This window comes from Hirundo rustica, chromosome 6 (genome assembly GCF_015227805.2).
Source record: "Hirundo rustica isolate bHirRus1 chromosome 6, bHirRus1.pri.v3, whole genome shotgun sequence".
Lineage (NCBI taxonomy): Eukaryota > Metazoa > Chordata > Aves > Passeriformes > Hirundinidae > Hirundo > Hirundo rustica.
In genome coordinates, this window is record NC_053455.1 from 14,550,904 (window position 1) to 14,573,061 (window position 22,158).

At 41.1% G+C, this 22,158-nt stretch overlaps 1 protein-coding gene across 7 annotated transcripts in view; it reads right to left on the reverse strand.

Annotated features, from left to right (window-relative positions):
• The window catches only part of TUNAR (TCL1 upstream neural differentiation-associated RNA), a 164,183-nt gene that overhangs the window by 139,132 nt on the left and 2,893 nt on the right, over positions 1–22,158 (reverse strand). For 5 of the 7 annotated variants that reach the window (XM_058421202.1, XM_058421204.1, XM_058421203.1 and 2 more), the window contains exon 2: positions 855–944. The exons of the other annotated variants lie outside the window; for them this stretch is intronic. The gene's annotated coding sequence lies outside the window, so the exon portion shown is untranslated. The remainder of the gene's footprint in view (positions 1–854; positions 945–22,158) is intronic. 7 annotated transcript variants of the gene reach the window in all.

Genomic DNA, 22,158 nt, shown 5'->3' on the forward strand with positions numbered 1-22,158 from the left:
AAAATAAGCATTTTAAAAAAGAGACTTTAAAGTAGACTAAAACGTTTTCCAGGGTAATTCTGTTAACTCTATGTGTCAGGACATGGTTTGTCCTAAAACACCACCAGCCCTGATCTAAACCCCTTGGGAATCTTTTGGATCGGACCACAAGGGACAAGCAAAATGTATTCATTCTTGATATTTAAAAAATGCAGGAATTGGGGCCACACATGTGCTCGATATTGCTTTTGTGAGATAGTTATATAGATCAAGGAAAGACTACAGCAAGTCTGAAACACTCACAAGGCAGAAGCCCTTTGGTATGCACCTGAGCTTTCCTTTCCAACTTGCAAAAAATTCCAAATATTCCAACGCAACAATCTTTTCTGAAAAATTGAGATATACACACACATTTGCAAACTATTAGCACAAGGTCCTGCAAAGTACAAAAGCCACTCTGGGAGACCCACTGCTTAGATAAAAAACCCCACAAAAATAGGAGAGTTATAACAGAAATGAGATGTACAGATTCATGTTAAAAGACTGGTAACTTTTATCAGCCAGTTTGGAGCTCTGCTTTAAATCTTCCCCAAAAAATGGACTTTTGTGTACCTCTAAAGTTAGGAGGAAGCCAAAAGACTAGATATACCAGAGCCTCACCTCATTAATCTCACATTTTTTTCTAGTTTAAGTGTGTTTGGATCCAGCTTGTTTCTAGACAACTTCAGGTAAAAACTCATTTCTATACAGTACTTTCCACAAATAACTCTTTAAAAAAAGGCAAACAAAAAAATTCTTCCTGTATTATTTCACAAAGACTCCTCCTCATAAGTCAGAAAAATAGAAATATACAAAACTACATATGTATAACTGACCTTTTCTGTTTTGAACTTTATCCATGAAAGTTTGCTTAGCTGCATGGACAATTCTTCATGGGTGACTCCCTTCTGACTGTGATCTTGGCACTAGAAACAAGGAGTGACACAACAAAATGCTTCAAACTGGAGACATAATGCCAGCATCTTAAAGTCTAAGCCGGATCAGTTCACAAACTGTAAGTGCAAAATAAACTTTAGAAAAGAAGTAAATCAGAGCAACAATCACTAGACAGAGTCTTCTAATGAAATAGTTTTGCACAAAGACTGAGTGCAGTTACTCACAGCTGTTGCATTTTCTATATCCTCAGTGAAATCCAGGAGTATCAGCCATCTGGTAAAGCCCCCTTCTGACAAGTTCTGTCTCTAACATTTCCCCTTTATCCCAGCCCCACCTCACACCTGGGTCATGTCTGTCTCTTAGAGATTAGAGTTTGCTCCAGACCAGAGCTATCAGATTCTGCCCCACTAACTGCATTTAGATGCGTTCCCTCACGTTTCCCCTGGCACGGAGCAGTCACACAGCTCAGGCAGCCCAGCACAGCTGCCTTGAGCCTGCAGAAGGGCAGCACTTCACACCAGCTGGACCTTCATCCTGGCTCCTCCTTGGCAGCAGCAACCTGCTTTCATGTGCTGGCCCTTGGCACTGCCAGCATGCCATGAAGGGCTGCTCCTTCCAGCCCTAGGGTTGGGTAGTTTTGCCTCTGCTAAGTGTATTCCTGCAGCCAGCAGCTACAAGGGAACAGAACATGGACGGGTGGGCAAGGGCAGACCAACAAAAAGAAGGTGTCTCATGCTCAAACCACAAATTGGTTTCAAGCGTTTTCTTGCTTAAAATTCATTGAATAATAGCCATACAGCAACTCACACACACTTTTTGTTTTGGTGGGTTTTTTTTGGTTTTTCATTCGGTTTGGGTTTTTTGGGATTTGTTTTGTTTTCGGTTTGCTGTTGTCGTTTGGTATTTTCCCCCTATTTTTTGATTTTGTATTTTACTTAGGATGTGCCCCAGGAAACGCTGGCTGTTCAGCTGGACCTTCCCTGTGTGTTGGAGGTAAAGGACACAGTGACAGACATGGTGTTGGGATACCACAAGCGCATGTCCGTGTCCTATGTATTTTTATAAGCGAACAGGCTCAGAAAGAGTCCTTTTTTTTTCTTGAGGGAACCAGCATTTATGCAAAATTTCTTACTGAAACTTCTTATACAAAAATAGAGAGAAATCCCATCTGGATGCTGCATGCAAGAGCTCACATCAAAAGAGAGGCATGGAGGGGCTTATGGAGGTGATCAGAGGAGCATTTTCTCATGACAGAAGGCTGGAAATCTTGTCTTGCATGCTAAAACGCAGACTGAAAGAGGAGACCATTGCACTCCATAAGGCATCCAAGAACTAACTACCATGACAGAAAAAGAACTATTTAAATTAATAGAGATATTTAGATAAAGATAATATATGAAAACTTGCCACAATCACATCCATTCTGTAAACCAGAAGAAGAATTCCACCTATTAGAAGGATGAAGCTGGGGAACTCTCTTCCCAAAAGTCATATTTTACAAAAAGGCAAAAATTAAGGCTTCAAATTCATACATAAGGTTTGTGTCAGAGAAGGGTATCAGACACTGCAGACTTAAATGCCAGGGCAAGTTCCCTAAAACAAAATCAATATTCTTGTCAGTGAGGGTCATATGTGTTGAAAAGATGGTTTGCTGGGCCAAATTTTGCAATCCAATGTAGGTGAAGTGAGAAAAGAAAACTAATGTGAGAAAACAAAGCAGATTTTTCTAATATTAATAAACTGTTAATAAAGAAATAAATAAATTGTTAATGGTAAATCAGTACCCCTAATCTTTGGAGTGATAAAAAAATATTTTCCTCTGAGGAAAATATTTACATTTCTGACACAGAGCATTACCTTGGGATGTTACAGAATTAATAAAGATGGTTTGGGGCAGTCTTTTCCTTCTTTTGCATGGTGAGGAAAACAATTTATTGATACCACAGTGTATATGTTCTTCTGGGTGTGTTTTTTTTTGTTTTGGTTTTTTTTTTTTTTTTTTTTTTTTTTTTTTTTTTTTTTGTTTTTTTTTTTTTCCTTTTAAATTTAATTTTGGAATTCATGACCTCAGGGAATAACATCCATGATTGTAAAGTTCAGTTATAAACAAAAAGGCTTAGACACTTCTCTTTCTTCTGAACTGCTTTTGATTTGGGATTATCACCTGAGTGCAGTCGAATTTTTTTCCTCACATACTGCTTGTCAATCTGTAGACCTGCATTTTTCTTTCTCAGTGCCAGAAGAGATCAATGAGGATTTCTGTTCCAGGATTCCCAAGGGTTCATCTCTTATCAGTTTCATTGCCAGGCCTGTTTTATAGCCCTGTACACAATTTCAAGCCCTATTCACTACTTGCTTCATCAGATTTCTCTAAAGCCTGATCCCAATACCAAAATCCCACATTTACCCTTTTCCAGTTAATCCTCAGATGCTTACTTTGTGCAAACAGAGAGATGTATTTGCTCTTCAGGAGTAAAACTGGTGTTTGTTTGGTTCCTCAGATCCCCGTTGCCTCACCCCACCTTGGGAACAGGGACTGTGTTCCTGCTATAAACATGTTGTCAGCCTCTCCAGCAGGGAAGTGGTGACACAGGGTCACACACTTTCCTCACTGTTCCCTCATGCTCACAAGGACGTGCGTCGCCTGTCTTGGGAACCTGTATTCCCAAACACTATTAAAAATGCAGTCCCAGCCTTCTTTTCCCCTTGGCTTTACATGAGGCAGAATCTCTCACATTTTGGTAGCCCGACTTTGTAAAATATCACCATTCTTAGTTTCTGATCCACACTCGAGTTAGAAAGTCACCTTTGGTAAGAGCAAGCAACTCAGTGCTCTCATCTTGAACTCCTACAACTGGAACCAGAGAGTGAATTCAATTTATCCAGTCAACAACATGCTGGACAATACTTGAAAGAGAAGCGGGAGGACATGCAGGAGTCTCACAGGAAGGGTTGGGCACAGCCACACTATTTATATTCCTGCTTCTCTGCAGGCATTTCTGTTCTCTGGCAATTTCTTTCAGCAACCTTTCTTTCCTTCCACAGGAGCTTGATCTGAATTATGCCATCTTACGACTTTTTCTCTGTTATTCCAAACAACAAAACCCTTCATTTTCCTTTCTTCCAGTAAAACTGAAAGATCAGTTTCTCATATGGAGTCAGTGGGATTGAAATTCCCCAACACAATGCATTCTTAAAGAAAAATATGCAGGGATGCAGAGGTGAGGGTTATTCCTTTCCTAAGAGTTGATGTGTTCTCCTCTCTCCTTCGGGAGAGACATTACAACTTCTCTCTCCCGCTAATTGTCTATCAAAGTGCTGCCATTAACATCCAAATGTCTTGCCTCATCCCTTGTGATCTCCAATGAGTTAATAACCACAGCAGCTTTGCAGAGAAAAGTAGCTGAGAAGAAATACATCAGTAAAATTTAAGAGCTTATTTATTGTGTGAGCCATGGAAACATTCCTGTAAGACTTTCACAGCACCCCCCTGCATACATACATAGTTTACGTACATTTCTGCCTAAATATCTTCGGAGAGCTGGGGCAGAAAGGTTTCAGTATGTCTTGCATTAAGGTGACTTGGGGCATTTCCTGATACAACAATGCCGAACTTGGACTTTCCAAATCAACCTGTGGCACTATCAGGTAGCTTTGCATGCTGTTCTGCTTGGTCCCATGACAGAAGCTACAGGGAACTGCTTAGGGTGTCCCCTGCAGAAGCGGGAGCACCTTTTAGAGAAACAGACTGTCCTGGGAGGTGCAGGACTTGTGCATGCATGTGATGGCAGGAGGGACAGCAGGAGCTGCTTGCCAAGGCACAAAGGTGAGGGAGAGCCCCACATCCTCTGCAGGGCCCTGGGTCCCACAAGCTGTGGTGTTGTTCTCACAGGTGCACTGTGTAGGTGTGGAGGCAAATTTCACATCTCTCACTGCAAAACACGGTGTGATGCTGGCGCAGTGCCACAGAGGTAGAGCTCCACTGCTCAGCTTGAACTGAGAATTAAACACTGTGCTGGGAGCCGCCACTGGGCACACTGAGCTGTCACTCTTCAAAGGGCTTGGTTGTGTAAGCAGACCAAGGGAATTACTAAACCACAGACAATGAAAATAGTTTTAAATGAGAGACTAAATGAAAGGAAAAAAGTTGTCAAAATGTCAAGGTTAATGTTTTCATAAAACTAACCTGGGAATGGCTAGACAGTATAAGTGTAAACCTTAATTAGAAGTTTTAAAGTGTGAATACAAAACTAGCTTCGGTCTAGACAGTCAATAAATTTATCCTCCTTAATGAAATACTGGTCCTTTTGGTGTTTATGCTCAATTTTGGTCATCCTTGCAACTATGTGTACCATTAATACTCATATCCCTGTCTATCAAAACCAGAGGAGCCATTGTTGAGGTTTAAGTCTCCTGTAGAATTTTTTCCCCCTCCCAAGTTGCTAGGAGACTAAGTGCTGAGTGCTTAACCTGGACAAAAGAACTGATAACTTAGTTTTGGGGGAGGGAAAAAAGCTCCCGGAGAGAGCTGGGGGTGGGGGGATCTCGCGGCTTTTTTTTCTTCTTCCGGGGGGGAGCAGGGATCGGGCCACGGCTGGCTGCTGGAGTCCACGGTTAACGAAGGAGTCTGGTCCTGGGAATTCTACCATCTGTTGGAGTACCCAGGAATTCGGAGTTTCTTCGCTGTCCTGCTGGATTTTGGGTGAGCCTGGGTCCAGACGCTGCGGCTTCTCCGGCACTGCCACCTCTGCCTGCCGAGGACACCCCCTGCCTGCGGAGGACAGTCCACCGCGCCCGGCTTCCAGCCATCAGCGCCGGAGCTTCCACCGTTTGTCCTCGGGGTTCTTGGTTCTGTTCTACTATTGTTATAATTGCTGTTAGTTTTTTTGTCTGTCCTGTTATATTTACTAGTAAAGGACTGTTATTCCTTTTCCCCATAGCTCTGACTGAAAAGTTTTATTTTTAATCTTCCAAATTATAATAACACGGAGGGAAGGATTCAAATTCCTCATTTCCTAGAGAGGCCTGCCTCTCCATAGCAGACGCCTGTCTTTTCAAAACCAAGACAGCCATGCAGAGCAGGACGACAGCCTTCTGCTTGGCTCCAGCTCCACGTCCCCCTGCACTCCTGGCTGGGCCAGTGGTTCTGGCCACAGCTCTGTGATGGGCAGCAGCCTCTGAGCACTCACAGCAAGCTGAGAAGTGACACATATCTGCCCCCACCCCTTTGCTGGACCATGATCTTCAGAAGATGTCAGAGGCAGTTTTCTCTGTCTGCAGAGTGTCTGGGATCTTGAGGCAACTTGGAGGAAAAGCATTTCTATGTCTTACAGCCTGGCACTGCTATTTGGACAGCCAGAGATGGAAGAAATGGAGTCTGCAGTGCCTCTGAGAAAGCCTGACCCCAGCATGTCTCCAGCAGATTTTAAGAGACATTCTGATGAGCTCTGGGATCTTGTTTTCTTGCATTTTGTTGTTAGTCGGAATCATCATCGAGAGTTATAGTTCTCTATAAATTATCCTTCAATGTTCTTGAAATAAAATTATGTTTTATTTGATTTTAAGAAACAAAAGAGAAATGGTAAAACTTTGCATGACCTTAAATTGTTTGGTTATTACTAGGTTAGTGCATACCATATTTTATATACTATGGCTCCAGGTAAATTTTATAAGAAATGTATGTGCTACCTGAAGACACACAGAGCAGTTGTTATTTCTTCTTTCCTTTCAATTGTTGTTCATACTTACTTGCGTGCACAAGCAGAGTTTGATTAAATTATCAAGATTTTAGTTGACATCCAAACCTCTCTTAGTCCATTTTTCTTCATCTTTCCATCCTTCCTCAAGTTTATAATTGCCTTCCTTAAAAAAAAAAAATCATATTTTGCGACCAACAGGTGCTCTGTTTTTAAAATACACATTAAGACACAGTTTACAGCCTTTGCTGCCAGTACACTGCAGGTTTACCCAGGGCAGGATCTGGCCTTGCACTCTGATAAAAACCAGCAAAGTTGGGAAAAAGATGCAGTGACAATCAGCATGTTGATGGCAAAGATTGAAATAACCAGCTCTGCTATCTGCTCCACCTTATAGCCTTAAACTTGGACTGAAATTTGCCTTAATTTGTCTGACTACCCCAGCATGAGCTCCATAGCTGGACTCCTAGTAAGTCCATCTAGATCATCCCAGCCAATGAATAACAGAATGCTAAACAAGTATTATGTCTTTGTAATGAAATAAGGATATTGGAATCTTACATCAAAGCAATTTTGTTAGGGGGCCATAATATTAATTCAGCATTCTGTTATTGAAAGTGCTGAAACAAGGCTGTTTGACATGGTCCAATCCACAGGGGGCAAACACAACCAGTACTCCAGCTGCCCATGAGCAAATATGGTTCTGGGTATTTAGTGAGAGTAAGTATAACAAGGAAGATGACAGTTTTCTTCAGGAAGGTCACCAATCAAACAGATTAGATCAGAAGCTCCTATCTTTTCTATACAGAAAAGGCAATCTGAAGTTTAATTTCATTTTCATATGACAAAACAAGAAAGTTATTGTAGCATATAAAGAAAGCCATGAGCATATTGCAAATATTCCAACAGAAGAAAAGCATAAGCTAAGAGTCAGATACTCCAAATGAATGTCAAAATGTTTTGACTTATGTATAAATTGTAAATTGCCAACGCTACCCCAATTAAAACAATGTAAGATCTTCCTTTCTTCCCAAAGAGATTTCAAAGAGATTTTCAATTTTTGTTGTTGTTGTTGTTTTCTCCAGTACATAAAATAATGGATTTAATGCGAATAAATCCTTTCTGCCTTTCCTCAGTTACTAGTGAGGAATCTCAGACATGAAACAATGTGTGACAGAACAGTAGAGAAAAATAATAATCTAACTCTACAGGAGATATGTCCTGGCATAGTAAATCAGCACTGAATGCTCCCAGGGCTGCTGCCTGCATTCATGGTTTTCTTTCATTTTACAGTGTTTTGTTAAATTGAAACCTGATGATGCTTTGTAATAATAACCTTTCCTCAATAAGCCTTTCCCCACTCCAACCCTGCCCCCCCCCCCCCCTTTTTTTTTTTTTCTTTTGGTGTTATGGAGTTGCTTTTTATTGTTAGTGGTGGTGATTTTTTTGTTTGTGGGGTTTTTGTTGTTGTTTTGTTTTGTTTGCTGTTTGCTTTTTGTTGTTTAATAAACATAACTATATCTTTTTCCTAGCTGAAGGCAAATCTTTACTATATGATCTGCCTGGATCCGCAGAGTTGAAAATTTTACCTCTGCCACTGAGACAAATTTCAGAAGACAGAGGTCTAGAAATTCAGATGTGTCTGTGAAGCTGACCTACTCCAATCCAAGCACACTGGTACAGACAAGAGCAGTCTCAGAACTACAGAAATGTCAGTAGTTCCTAGAAACTTTGGTCAGAAGGAAACAAGTCGGAGAGCCTGTACTCCAGTGAGGGACAAGCAGCCAAATGTGAGTGAATGTACAGTTCTGGGCAGAGACAACCTGGAGCGATACAGCTGCTGTTTAGCTGCCTTTGGCATGGGGTCAGAGCTCATCCTAGGGAGGAGATCCAAGCACTGGTAAGGAAGATCACTACCCCCGGCCTCCGAAGCACAGGAGATCCCCAGTGCCTGACAGTGCTATTGCACTGGGACAGTGCTGGGGAGCTACTCCTGGTACAGCCTGAGGCAGGGAATGCTCACAAGAGATGCCCCAGTCCATCTGTGCCTCCTGGCACAGCTCAGGCAATCAGGGCTGTTTCACCACTTTCAGCTTCCTGCCAGCCAAAAACTTCCTGTGCTGACACCCAGCCTGGGATACGTGATCACTCGTTGGACAGTTTTGCGTTCGGTTTTACTAAGAATCACTTGGCTTGGGAGAATTTATACTTGGGTATTAGAGAGACATAAACAGCCATAAAAATTCGAGCTCTGCTTGTACAAATGATCCACTGATGTGTGTTAAATGCACTCTATTGCTGCACTGAAGTCAATTTGCAATCAATCATATTGCATTTCTAGTGTCAGCAGATATGAAAACATGTCATTTACCGATGCTTAATGAACCTCGATGCTGACAAGACATAAATAACAATAAGCAGCTCTCCAGTTAAGGAGGTTAACCAGCAAAGTACTCAGTGAAAACATTAAAGAAGTAATCATCTGGCAATTGCTGTATACTTGGAGCAGCTGCCCTCAAGGATGACTAAACCTATGCAAAGGACCATTACAAGAAAAAAGGAGGGGAAAAAAAAAAAATAAAGAAAAAAAAAAAAAAAAAAAAAAAAAAAAAAAAAAAAAAAGAAAGAGGCAATTAACTCCATGTTAGAAGCTGAAAAAGTCTATCTGGAAAAAAAAAAAAAATTGCCTTTTTGCATTGCATTTGTAGTCTTTTCCTTAATTAGTTGAGGTGATCTGCTTACTGGGGCTCTTTGACCAAGCTCTTTGACCACCTTTTTCCTTTGGAAACAAAAAGGCAAAACACAAGTTGCTCCAGTGTTGCTCCTCTTAATTCTTCCTGGTAATGCTCCTCTTTTCTTCTCTCTTTTGTAAACCTTTGCATTTCTTCCGTGGGTATTTTAATCCCTTTTTTGTTTCTTTGGGTTTTTTTGTTTGTTTATTTGTTTTTAATTGGGACAAAGTTTTCAGTTTTATATAAAGTCAATGGGACACAATGAAAAGGAACATTACCCAGAAGCACTTTATGAGAATAAAACACAGCAGATTAAACTTTGCTTTATAGTTAATGGAGCAATTTAACAGTAGCTACATTCACCACTGGACTGAACAGAAATTTCAAGTGCAATTCAGATTTTAAGTAGATGTAAATGGTGTTTATATTTCATCTACGAAGCCCAGGGCAGTGAAAGTTTTCTGAGCAACCAAAGGAATCCAAAAGAGTTTAACCTCTCATGGCTCAGATATACCCACTACTCACAGGGCAGAGGACACACAATACCAAACAAATAAAAAAACCCCAATCATATATTGCTATTAAATGCAGCCCTGAAGGCCAACAGGATCTCCCATACCAGAGGGGTTGGAGTTGGATGGCCTTTAAGGTCCCATCCAACCTCACCGATTCTATGACCCTTAACAGCAGCAGGTCAGCTGGCTTTGGCAGTGCATTATTCTGAACCAGCACCTCACAACCCACAGCTGCTTTAGAAAACCAGCCAGGGGTCACCTTACAAACTATTACCCGAGCCAAAAGGAACATTCTAGTGAAGATGAAGGAAGAAAGGGAATCTTCCCTTCCTGCAAAGGAAACACAGAGATGTTGAGAGATAGCAGATACAGTAAGGAAGGTGATGCCTTTTCCCTGTTCAGTAACGACTGACTATTCTAGTGACAAAAATTCCCTGATACTTCAATGCTAATGTAATACTAGGCATGCAAAATCCCCACATGTGTGAGCCAGAAAGAGGAGCTGTACATAATAAGAAAAGCAATTAGCAGGAAATTGCCTGTGTTCTTATACGGCCTTTGCCATAAATGCTGTCAGGTACCACATAAATACTTCTTGTTTCAGGCATAGTCTCCAACAAAAAATGTCATCACACAGTGACCAATCCTGCTCTCTCTAGACATCCTATCCTGTTTCAATGCAAATATGTTGCCCCTTGACCACAAGAATCACCCACTCTCACACCACATCTTCCATCAGTAAATATAAAAGTGAACGTCAGACCAATGGAGGTCAGTTCATTTTGCAGCTGCAGAAAGTGGGGAATGGGAGATGTCCCTTCTGACATTTAGACACTAATACTCCCAAGTGTGCTTAAAGGAACCTGTCTGGTTTTCCCTGTGGTTACAGACAGCGTCCACAAAAAGCTGCACTGATTTGCCTCTACTTGCACCTTTCAACATGCAGATGCCATTTTTTTCATACACAATTAAAGTGAAAAATTTCAAAAATTGAGTAAAACCTCAAACCATCAGCATGGCTATTTTTAAGCTTTCTCCTTTCTTTTAAGCATTCTGATAACTTCTTGATGACCAAATTCCAAACCCCAAACATAAGATGTTAGAGACAAGAGATGGGGGTTTCCAACATCCCTATTACTGTATACATCAACTGTTGGTGATGAAATTTAGGAAGGGTAATTTCAGAAACATTTCCCAAAGTGTGTCAAAATGTGCTGAAGAAGGCAGTATGCAATAAAGCAAGATGTTACAGAAACCTTGATTTCCATTGCCAACAGTTAAATGGAACCCAGCTGCTGTTTGGCCAACTACAGTTTGAACCAAACATGAAGGAAAATGAAATTGCAATCAATAACACAATACTAAATTAAATATATCCTTCACAACAAGCACGGTTATACACAAATAACTCAGGAGCATTCCATGTCACACAGCAATACTTTAAAAACACATTTGCTTTCAGATGGAATTATGGATGGCTGAGCAGTTTCTTCATAACTCACACCTGAACTTAGAGGCTTTGCTCAGTACTGTAAGCTTTAATCAAATTAAAAATTTGCTCCCAGGTATGATTATATCTCAACCTTATAGAGATATCTTATTATTCTTGCTGCTTTGTGGAGAGAGAGAGAGAGAAGAAAAAAAGAAAAAAGCTTTACATAACTCTGTGTTTGATTTTTCAGAAATTCAATAAAAGAGGAGGTTTCGTTTGCATTGAAGGATGAGATTTCCCTCTGGATTTGCTGCCCTCTAGATATCTTTCAGTATAAAACTGCTGTGTTTTTTAAATGGAGTTTTCAATAATCTGCTTTAGCTGAGGATGAAATGGGGAGGGGGTGAAAGTACAAATGCAGGGAGGAGGCAGCATTTGAAGAGTTTGTCAAGATGCTTTTTACAAAGATAAGGTGTCTTCAGATGATGCCAGTTGCCCAAAAGAAGAGGGCAGTTATATGTGTCTGTGGGGAAGGTAAATCAGTGCTGAAGTGTGAACGGTGCCTGTTATGGGACAATGTGCTCCATTTGCTCCGCAGAAGGAGCAGCGAGATTATTGCACATCATTCCCACATACTGGTCCACCAATGAGTGTTAGTGCTGACGTGAGAAAAACAATGTGGAGATGAATTTCTTCCCCCTAACTCCCTCCCTACGTGTCTCTTGGATAATACAGCGATGCAAAGCTTTCCTCAGTGAGGCCAGGCTCTGGGTTGGGAGTGCCACTCCACACATTCCCAACCTGCTTGACTTTCTCTGCAGCAGAGAATGAAAATATTTCAGAGACTTTAGCAGAACTTTTTTTTGCTACATTCTCTGTTTCCAGGCCTGCAGTGGTTCTGATTCGGCTGTTAGGGATCTCAGCAGAGGGATATGCACAAGCAAAAAGACATATTGGACAGCAGAAGCCTAAGAAAAAATGTCATACAAAACAGGAGCGGTACTGTTGATTCATTATCAGATAATACTAGTAAGATGAGTATTAGGTAAGCAGAGGAGCCTATTAGTAAAAGATAACCATAAATAAATTCTATTTTATAAATAAACATATTTATAAACATAAATACCGTTTCTTCACGGTAATTGGGAAAAAGATGTTGTTCTGATTACCTAGAGCAAAAAGACTTCTAAAGGTCTCTCCAAAAGAGATGAGACAAATAAATTGCCTCAATTATCTCTCTGTGTCTTAACCAGGGTGTTTACTTTGGGAAAGGATTTTTTGGGAAGAACACAAACACTTTATCTTTAGATGAAGAAAAGAACCACCTAATTATTTGATGGAGAAAATAAAGCCTGACTTTTGGAGCCTCAAATCTTTGTGTAGGTATCCGACACAGATTTCAAGTAATTTGGCTATTACACAAATATTTGTATAGGCTTCCCCCAGGCAAAATCCTGTAAAAATAAAAAAGTACTTATTTTTCTCAGCCTAGACTGAGATATATGAATATTCTTATAGGTCCCAAAGAAAAAAAAAACATTGCAGAAAGCACTGTCTGCATTTCAGCGTCTGCAGGATCAGACCCTGTGATCTGACACCTTGACAAAATTATAAATTGGCATGTAGAAAGCACCATTCATCAATGGAAACTAAGGGAAAAAACAGTTATTAACTCTCAAGGTCAGTGTATGGTGATCAATATTATTAATTGCATGTGGATAAATTGAGACAGCAGTTCAGCACTTTAGCAATTATCTGAGATTCAATACAAGTATTAAATAATAACAGTATTCAATGATGGGTGGTTAAGAAAAGAAGCTCCCTATTCTGCGCAACTTTAGCAGGTGGAAGTAGAGCTCCTGCAGACTACAGAACAGCTTCAGCCCTGTGCTCTGACCAAGTGTGTATGGGAATCACAAAGGTGACATTTTGTCTGTCGTGTCTTTCTTTACACTGGAAACAGAATTGTCCAACTAGCATGAAATGCCCTGCCTTGGTGATACTTCAACACCCTGCCTTGGTGATATTTCAACACCTTGCCTTGGTCATATTTCAACACCTTGCCTTGGTGATACTTCTGACTTTTCATAAGGTGAAAATTCCCAAGTCCACCCAGACAGCCTGTTACCAAGAGATTGCAGCATGACTTTATCTGTGTTGGAAAAGGAATCAGCAAACACGTATCAGAACATGATTTCGGGGAAGAGCGAGTGCAGTAAGCAGACGTGCTTGCTTACACAGCACACAATGCCTCAGACATTTCCACCCACAGTCCTACCAATTAGTCAGAAAAAAATCCCTGCTGAGTTACCTAATTTTATCATATCCTAAATCTAGGTTTCACTTACCTGTTCAATGTCATTTCTAAATCCTATTCAAGACGGCAAGAAGACATAAAATCCTAATTTTTAAATGCATGAACATTTTAACTTCTACAATTTTATCATAACTAAAGGGTTATTCCTATCCTATTGTCATGCCTTCAGCTGATTTATCATTTCAGCTTATCTTACTTGATCACTCTGTTCCCAGGAACTGACTTCTGTGGTTAAATACTTGTTATACACTCACCTGCAGTTTTGGGGAATGGGAAGGATCCTGAACCTGTTCCCTACAGTTGGTTAATCTGGGCCAGCCAAGAACAGGAAAACTCCCGAACAAAAATAATTAGTATTAAAATTTGCAAGAGTCCTCAGAAATATGAAACTTTTTTTTTATTAAGTCCTTGGCTGGAATGGCCAAGTCCTTGGCTGTTTTCACTGAAACTGCTGGGAAGAAAGAATAAGCACTAGAAGGTTGTTAGTTGCTTGCCTGAAAAGGCCTAATTTGCCATAGTGATAAGCAGAGATGAGGAACCTGAACAGAATAAAAGTCTTGCTTGGGACCAGAATCTCAGGTGGATATTAGTATTTATAAATTCAAAGACTGCCACTGGTTCAGAGCTAAATTTCAGGCATTCATCCAAATTAAACCCAAAGCTTAAACCTTTTGACATGAGCATTGCTCTCCACCACGCATTTGTGTAATTAATATATCTTCTTTTAAAAAACCTTAAAAAAAAAAAAACAAAAAAAAACCCAACAACCCACAATTCAAAACTCTATCAGATGAGCTGGAAAAATACAGAGAAAAGGAGGTATTCAGTAAGAGCCCAGAAGGTATAGCTCTGACTTACATAAGCAAAGGACAAGAAGTGTCTTCTATACAGGAAAGTTTCTTTTCCTGTCATGATCCGAACTAATGGTGAAGGTGGGTTCACTTGTCAGATGAATTCCAAAAGGGGGACATTTTCCAGTAACAGCATTAGCCAACCCCAGTGTGCATGGGACCATCATTTTCCTCCCATCCCACTGCCAACATCAGCTGTTCTTCCCATCAGCCTAAGCCAAGTCAAATCTCTCCTTCCAGCAAATAACACCTGCTGAGGCACCTTCTGCCCTGAGACAGGATGACTGACTGGTGAGGTTGCCTAAACTTTGTACTGATGTATTAAAGCTATGACAGCAAATGGAGGAGCAAAGGAAGGGTAAAAATCAACTCAAAAAATCACAAGAAGCAGTAGAAGTGGACGCGAAGGCAGAGGTCCTTGATTTCTGGTTATTTTAATCAAATTTTGCCTATGAAAATTTGCAAGTAAGAGATATTGGTGCTGGTTCAAAGAAAGAAAGAAGTGCAGAGAGCTGAGCTGAGCTGAGGGAGGCACATGGATGGAGCAATTCACCTGAAGTATCACACTTTCAATTACAATGCAAAATCTGTTTAAGTTATCTCCCACTTCAGGATGTCAGAAGGATGTCACCTTCCTCTGGGCGCTCGCCTTCAGCAGCTTCTCTAGGATGCAACACCCTCCCAGGTGTTTCCCCAAAGAACACTGGATACTATTGATCCTGCAAAATAATCTCTGCTCCATTCCAAACTCCAGGTTATGACAATTAGGGACAGGAAACACAGCTGGGTCCATCACTAGGCATGGCTGACCACAGGGTGCCAGGGCCTCTCCCAAGAGCACATGGCATCCAGCAGGAGAGGATTCCTCAAATGAACATGCAGGCAGCAGCTGGCTGGCCCCAGTGGAGTGGAGTTCACTTCTGAGCTCATGCAGCAGCCATACCCCTTCAACCTAGCAGGTCAAGTAGTGATGGCATTGCAGCTTGTTTGCACAGAGCAAACCTTGGTAATAGCTTTATGCAGCACTCCTGACTGCAACAGCTAGCATATGTGAGGGGAAATCTGGACTGTGTAGGTGACTGCCTCAGGGGGCCTTGTCTTTGTGGACGGACGAGACCCAGGGATCTCAATTCTGTTCCTGCTTTTGCCACAGGGCTCCTGTGCAAATTCCCTGCCCACACTGGACTGCAGCACCCTGGTACTGTTCCTGGCATCACATTTGTTTTGACCTTCTCTTCAGTACACATTGTAAGGTCATTTGGGATCTTAATAAACAAGGCACCGCATGAAAAACACGTCAAATTGTCAGGGTCCTTTTGCTTGATCTCCTTATAAGTCCAAACAAATACACATGCCCTTCTGGAGGGATCTAATCACAGAATAGTCATCATGAAGAAACTGCTCACTGCCAAGATCTGCTTAGCTCTTTCATCCCAATACCTCTATGGACTCTACTTGATATATAAATATAGATTTTTCCATATACAGATATATATATATATATATGTATATATATGGAAATCAAGAATAAATAAGTGGACTCTGTTCAAAGTTTCAGTCATTCACACCACCTAGATACAGATAAAAAGCTAAATCTAATTAAAACAGCTGCAAAATATGAGACTTTGGACAATTATAGAGGCAAAATATATTGTTTAATGATAGATCAAGTTGACACTATTACCTTCTCACCACAGCCATCAACCCACACTGGTGAGAGTTGGATTCTCATTGATGTAAGTAAAATCAATCCCACTGGAATTAACTTTGTCAACATCCATTGAAGACTTACCTTTTACTTTTCTACAAAAACTTCCACTTTCAAACATCCCCAGGGTGATGAATTGTGGATTTATACAAACCCTATTGCACTTCTCAGACTTTCAGTGTTGCTGCACTTTTTTAGTTGTCCCAGTTTTCCTCCCCACATCTCCTTTTAAAACTTTGACAATGTAATTCACTTAAGCTTCTAAATGAGATACCTCTATAAAGAGCATCTGGGTCAGCCAGCCTTAATTTGAAAATGTCATTACTCCCACACTAAACTTCTCCAATCAATCCCACAGCAACCATCATGGTTTGTATGCCTCCCAAAACAACCCAAGTGAAATTGTGGTCTTTTTATCTTTCAAAAAGAATGAAAATAGGAGAAAGGGGTAAGAAAACACCACCCAGGTGGTGAAGACTCAAATTGTCCAGGGAAATAGAGTGAGAAAATGTGCCCATTTCCACAGTTCTTCTGGGCTGCAAAGGTGCAAAGTACTATCTGGAAAAAGGAAAAACCAGAAAGTTTTTAGCTTATGCATAGCTCAGTCCCAACCCAACTATCTTTAAGTCAACAACATTTTGCAAAGTTCAGAAATATTCAAGATGCTCCTGAGGTTCAGAATATCATTACTGTGTCTCCCATATGGCATTTCCTGCAGGTAACTGGAGAAAACTGTTTCTGGGTCAGTGGACTTAAAAGGATTACATCTCATCTAAAGGTGGGATGCTTTTCACTTTCTTAACCTGAAAGTTAAACAGCTACATGCCTAGTGTCCCTCTGCAGCCAGTTTGATGAAATGCATTTCCAGAAGATACTTCTTTTGCTCCTATAGTAGCTATTAAAAACAGGCTGAATACCTTGCCCTCTGCAGCTGCTTACCTTCATATTCAAATGTCTTTGGCAGCCAGACCTGTATCTTCAGCCATAAGGGACTGGATGCAGCTGGAGGTGAAGGTGCTTCCATCCAGGTGTCTACATGTGAGTGCTGTGTGCAGGCTGCAATCCCTGGGAGAGTTTGCCAATACAGTGAGCACAGCCCAGAGAGCATTTCAGCCTACCCTGAAGCAGAAAACTAGGTTTGACTCTGTGCAGGTGTCTGGTGTCACCTGCAGCTTCCAGGACAGCAAAAGTCCTGTGCTAAATCTTCAGGTCTCTGGGGATGTCCCACTCACTCCAGGGCATCTCAAATAGCACCAGACATGTATGTTTAAGCAATAGAACTGAGTCTCTGATGCTTGGACACTTCTCTGGACCGCTCTGGCAGGACTGACCGACCACCACTGACTACAAACCAAGAACAGAGAACCATTTTGTATGTAGACAATTCCATGCAGTTTGCCTAATTCATGTTAATACCTACCCAGGTTTTACACACAGGTAATAGCAGCACCACTGCAAAGTGCTTTTCAGCATTGTATTCTACCACTTACTCCCCATATTCCCAAGGAGGACACACAGACAGCACAAGCAAACCTAGTGTCTCTGGTCACTTGTCAGTGGCACTGCAGAAACAGGCTTGAGGACAAAGCCTGCTCTGTGGGTTAATTACTGTTTGCTCACTGATTAAAAAAATTAGGTTAAGTCATTGATATAAGTGGGACAGAACCTGAGCCCTGAGGAAGCATCTCCAGCAGGGTCATTGACAAAGCTTAAAGTGTCTCACGATTCCTGCTCTGGCATCATGACCACAGCCCCTCTACAAACTGATGTAAAAGGCCAGGGTCTCCTGTCTGCTCTGCCCTAATTACAAGCAGAAGAGAAATGTAAATGCCTCTTTGAATTTCATCAGAAAGCATACAGACTTGTGTTATCATGGGGGCATATCAACAAAAGCAGCATGTTTGGAACAGTGTATTTTCCTAAGAGCTACACCAGACTCTGGATGCTCTGAGCAGTGCTTCAATGTGGTAAAGAAAATAAGTACTTTGGGTTCAAACTTAGTATCATTCTGCTGGCTGTTTAAAAAGAAATGATAGGAGATGTTTAAAATATGAATGCAAGGACAGGCTCTTCAATCTCATGAACCAATGTAGAGTTAAGTGAGTGAATCACTCATCTGCTCTGTGAACTAATAAGAGGAGAAAATCAACTCTGAGAAACCAATTATAGTTCAGCGCCACCATCCTCCAGGATGTGATCTCAAAGTCAAGTAAGTCTCCAGAAATCAATCTCTGTGACTTGCTGGGAAAGTTCTGCATGCCAGAATAGAATAAACTTGTTTCCAGAAGATCTGAACGGACACATTCAAACCAAAAAAGCAAGATGGCAACATAGCATGGTCAACTAGAACCAGGCAAATAAAAACCAGGAGTTAAAATTACAGCAGTCAGATTAGATTTAGTATTTGAAATTCCAGACAAAGCAGGACAGTAAACAGAATGAAGTATTAACCCCTCTACAGTACAGTGAAACATGGATTTGGTTACCTACCTAATAAACATCAAGGTTTATTTATGAGAGGTTCCTGTCATATTCTCAGGATAATAGCTCCCAGTACTCTAGAAGTTGAAGGGCTTCATTGTGCACTCTTTATGATCTCCACAAGAAAAAATAATAGTGTCAGATAATAATCTGGAGGGGGTTCAGATGCAGTGTCATATTTGGGACTGCATCATTTTGTGCTGAACTTGGAGACTGCATTCCCTGGTGGAATACCTCAAAGCAGAAAGGACTTTAAACAGCAAGGGTTCAGTACTCACAGTCCCTGAAGTCCTTGAAGTAAGAAGGTCCCTCTGAAAGAGAGAGGCTCTATTTCATCCTCTGTGCCAGAGTTACTATATAAACCACCATGGCCCTTTGCCTGGATTTGGAAGCCCCGGGCCTGATTTTCAAAGAGACCAAGCACCTAAAGTTCCAGCTGAACTCAGCAGTTCAGGAAAACAAACAGTAGCTGACAAGACAAAATTATACCCCTCTTCTCAGAAAAATTTGATTTAACTTTCTTTTAACTTTGGCTTCTCCAAACAGAAAACTATATAGCAAATTCTCCTCAACATGAAATTTGAAGTCTCACTCTCCTATTACAGCTTTTTTGTGAGGTAAAAATGGAAAACAAGTTGTCCACCAGACTAAACACCCATTAGCCTTGGGGGAAGGGGACATGAAGAAAAAAAGTTACCACAAATTGTTTAGTTACAATTTGCCTTATGCTGGCAGGAGAATCAGAAAACACATATATATTTTTCTGCTCGGTGGAGCCCAGATGAACAGTTACAACTTGGACATCTTAGAGGAGTTCACAAGACATTAACAATAATTAACACAAAGCTTTTCCCCAGGACTGTATCTATAATCTCTATTTCCTGTTCCACAGTCCTGCGACTGAGGACAATTTTCTTTGTCTTAATGATGAATAAAGTGGTTTTGAGAACTGCTCTGGGCAGCCATCACTGAGATCTTATTGTTTTATCTAGCCTAAAGTAGTTTTGGGTAAGGGAAGAAATGTCAGAGCTGTCTGCCATTCTGCTGATGTAGAAATAACAAGATCACTGCATGTTGGTCTGAGTCTCAGACATGAAAACCAGCTCAAAGAAGCATTTGCTGATGGCATTGATGTGCAAGTGGTTCAGGTTTTTTGTAGGGTCTTAGTTCTCTTGAGCTTTGACAGTTATGGGTGTTTTCATAAATGGAAAGAAAAGACCCAAACCTACTGACCCTGAAGCATTAGCCAATTCAACTCTACCGTGGATCTGGAAAAGCCCACAAGCCTGTATATCAGCAAACTGTCACATCAAGCAGCTGAATTACTGTGTGATGACATGAGCCACAGCATCCCATGGCATCAGAGAGGGGAGACTTTTCTTGCAGAAAAGAGCATTGAAGAACTGAGCAGCGGGACCCTCGGGCCTGTTGGGGAGCTGAGTGAATCAGCCATGCCGCTCTGCTCCACGCTGCTGTGGCAAAACTGACTTTGCATCTAAATTAGCTAATTTAAAAGTGTCCTGGGCACCTCTGCACCATCCTTTCCTCCCTTATGCGACTGCATAAGAAAATTTAAAGGAAAAGGCAAAGCACAGTCTTTCTAAAATCTACAGCCTAGTTTATCATCCATAAATACAGCACTTCTCCAGGCATTTCCTGGCTGATGCTGTTCCCCACCAAATACCCAGCAGAATCCTAGAAGTGCTGTATATTAGTAGTTATTAATAAAAAAATAATTGCACATTACAGAGCAAAGAGAAAAACAGCAGGATTATTCCAGAACCCTTTAATTTTTTGTTGTTGTTGTTGTTACAATTTTTGTTACTATAAATCAGTATTTCCTAATCAGCAGAGTGATGGTGAGCTGTACAAATCTCAAGAATGAGGCACAGCATCTTGAGCCTTCTAATTAGCTCTGCTGGCATAATTGACTGGCTGGGCACCAGAGCTGGTACAGCGGTGAGCTGACAAGGCTGTGAGAAGGCAGGAGCAGGTATAGAAGATGAGCAACAGCAGCACCACACACCTGTGAGAGGGAGGCAAGGAAGGGAAGATCCTAGGACTGAGGGAAGAATATATAGAAGAGATCAGAAGAAACAGAGAAGGGCTGATAGGCAAAAAAAAATGAGAAAGAAGGAGGTAGTAGTTCTGTTGTTTGCCTAAAAGAGCTTGAAGAAGAAGAAGTTGATGAAAACTATACATTTGTATTAACAAAGGTTCTGAACATGAAATACTTGTTAAAGATTTGGTGGTTGGTTGTTTGGGTTTTTAAGATATTGCACAAAATCCTACTGAATTTTTTCCCGGGTGACATTGTCAGTTTGTCAGCCTTCACTGACAGAACAGAAGCAGGGAAATACCTTTGAAGCAGGATGTGGGAACGAAAAACACGCTAAGGAGCCCACATATGGTCCAAATTTGCATAAGATTAAGATAGGAAAAAACTAGTTTTTTAAGGGTAAAGGTATGGATTGTTATGGATTCCCTCTAATGGAGGAGGTATGGATTTTCCTCTCAGCATATCCAGAGTATTCATGACAAACATACTGGGTTGTTGTTAAACAAGATTGACATGGATATTGTATCTAATTAATTCACACATAGCATTGGGAGGGAAAATTAATATGTTGCCTCTTATTTCTTCTTCTGGAATTAGATGCTTTGTCATATTTATTTTCTATTTTGCTATAACCAAATACCTTCTTTATTTTTTTTTAAAAGGTACTAGACCTGCTTCCAGTGAATGACAGTAGCACAAAAACATTCTGCCAGCCAGCCCCTGCCTTTACCTAACAATTTGGAGGGTCTTAAACTTTTTGTTCGTATTTTTCTTTCCCCATGAATGCCTTTACCACACAGATGCTACTTTGGTGCTACCCACAGAAAGAGCTTCCCACCACAGCTGCCACTGATGTTCCTCAGCTCCTAGTCTCTGGCCTCCTGCAGTTCCCCACAGCAACCTCTTCATCCTCTGCAGGACTTAAAATTTAAAAGCAGTGTGTAAGCTTTCTCAACAGTGTTCACCTTTTCACACTTGTGAGCCTGACAGACACGCAGACACAATCTCTGCTCAGCTTTCTCAGAGGCTGGAAACAGATCACTCAGCCCCTTGTTGGCTCCTCACCTCCCAGGACAGCTGAAAGCAGGGCTGGGCAGCACATGGGTGGGATGACACAGAGCAGGAACAAGTCGCAGGCCTGATGCAGCATGGAGATGTCAAGGGTGGTCAGGGCTCCTTTGCACATGCAGCCCGGCACAGTTTCATCAGACAAGAGATTTGCAGCAAACCCCCCTCTCTTTGTTTCACAGTCTCCTGCCTACGCCAAAGGCCCTTTGAGGTTTATCTAAATTACAGTGGTTCCTTCTTATTTGCCCATTACAAGCGTGTCCCAGTTGGAGTTAAAACAGATTCATGATGAGGCATGACTCTTTCCTGCAGAAATTTTGCTCTTTAGATGCTATAATTTTTCTTTTTGCTTTTCCTACTTTATATTCTGTCTTCAACCGCTTA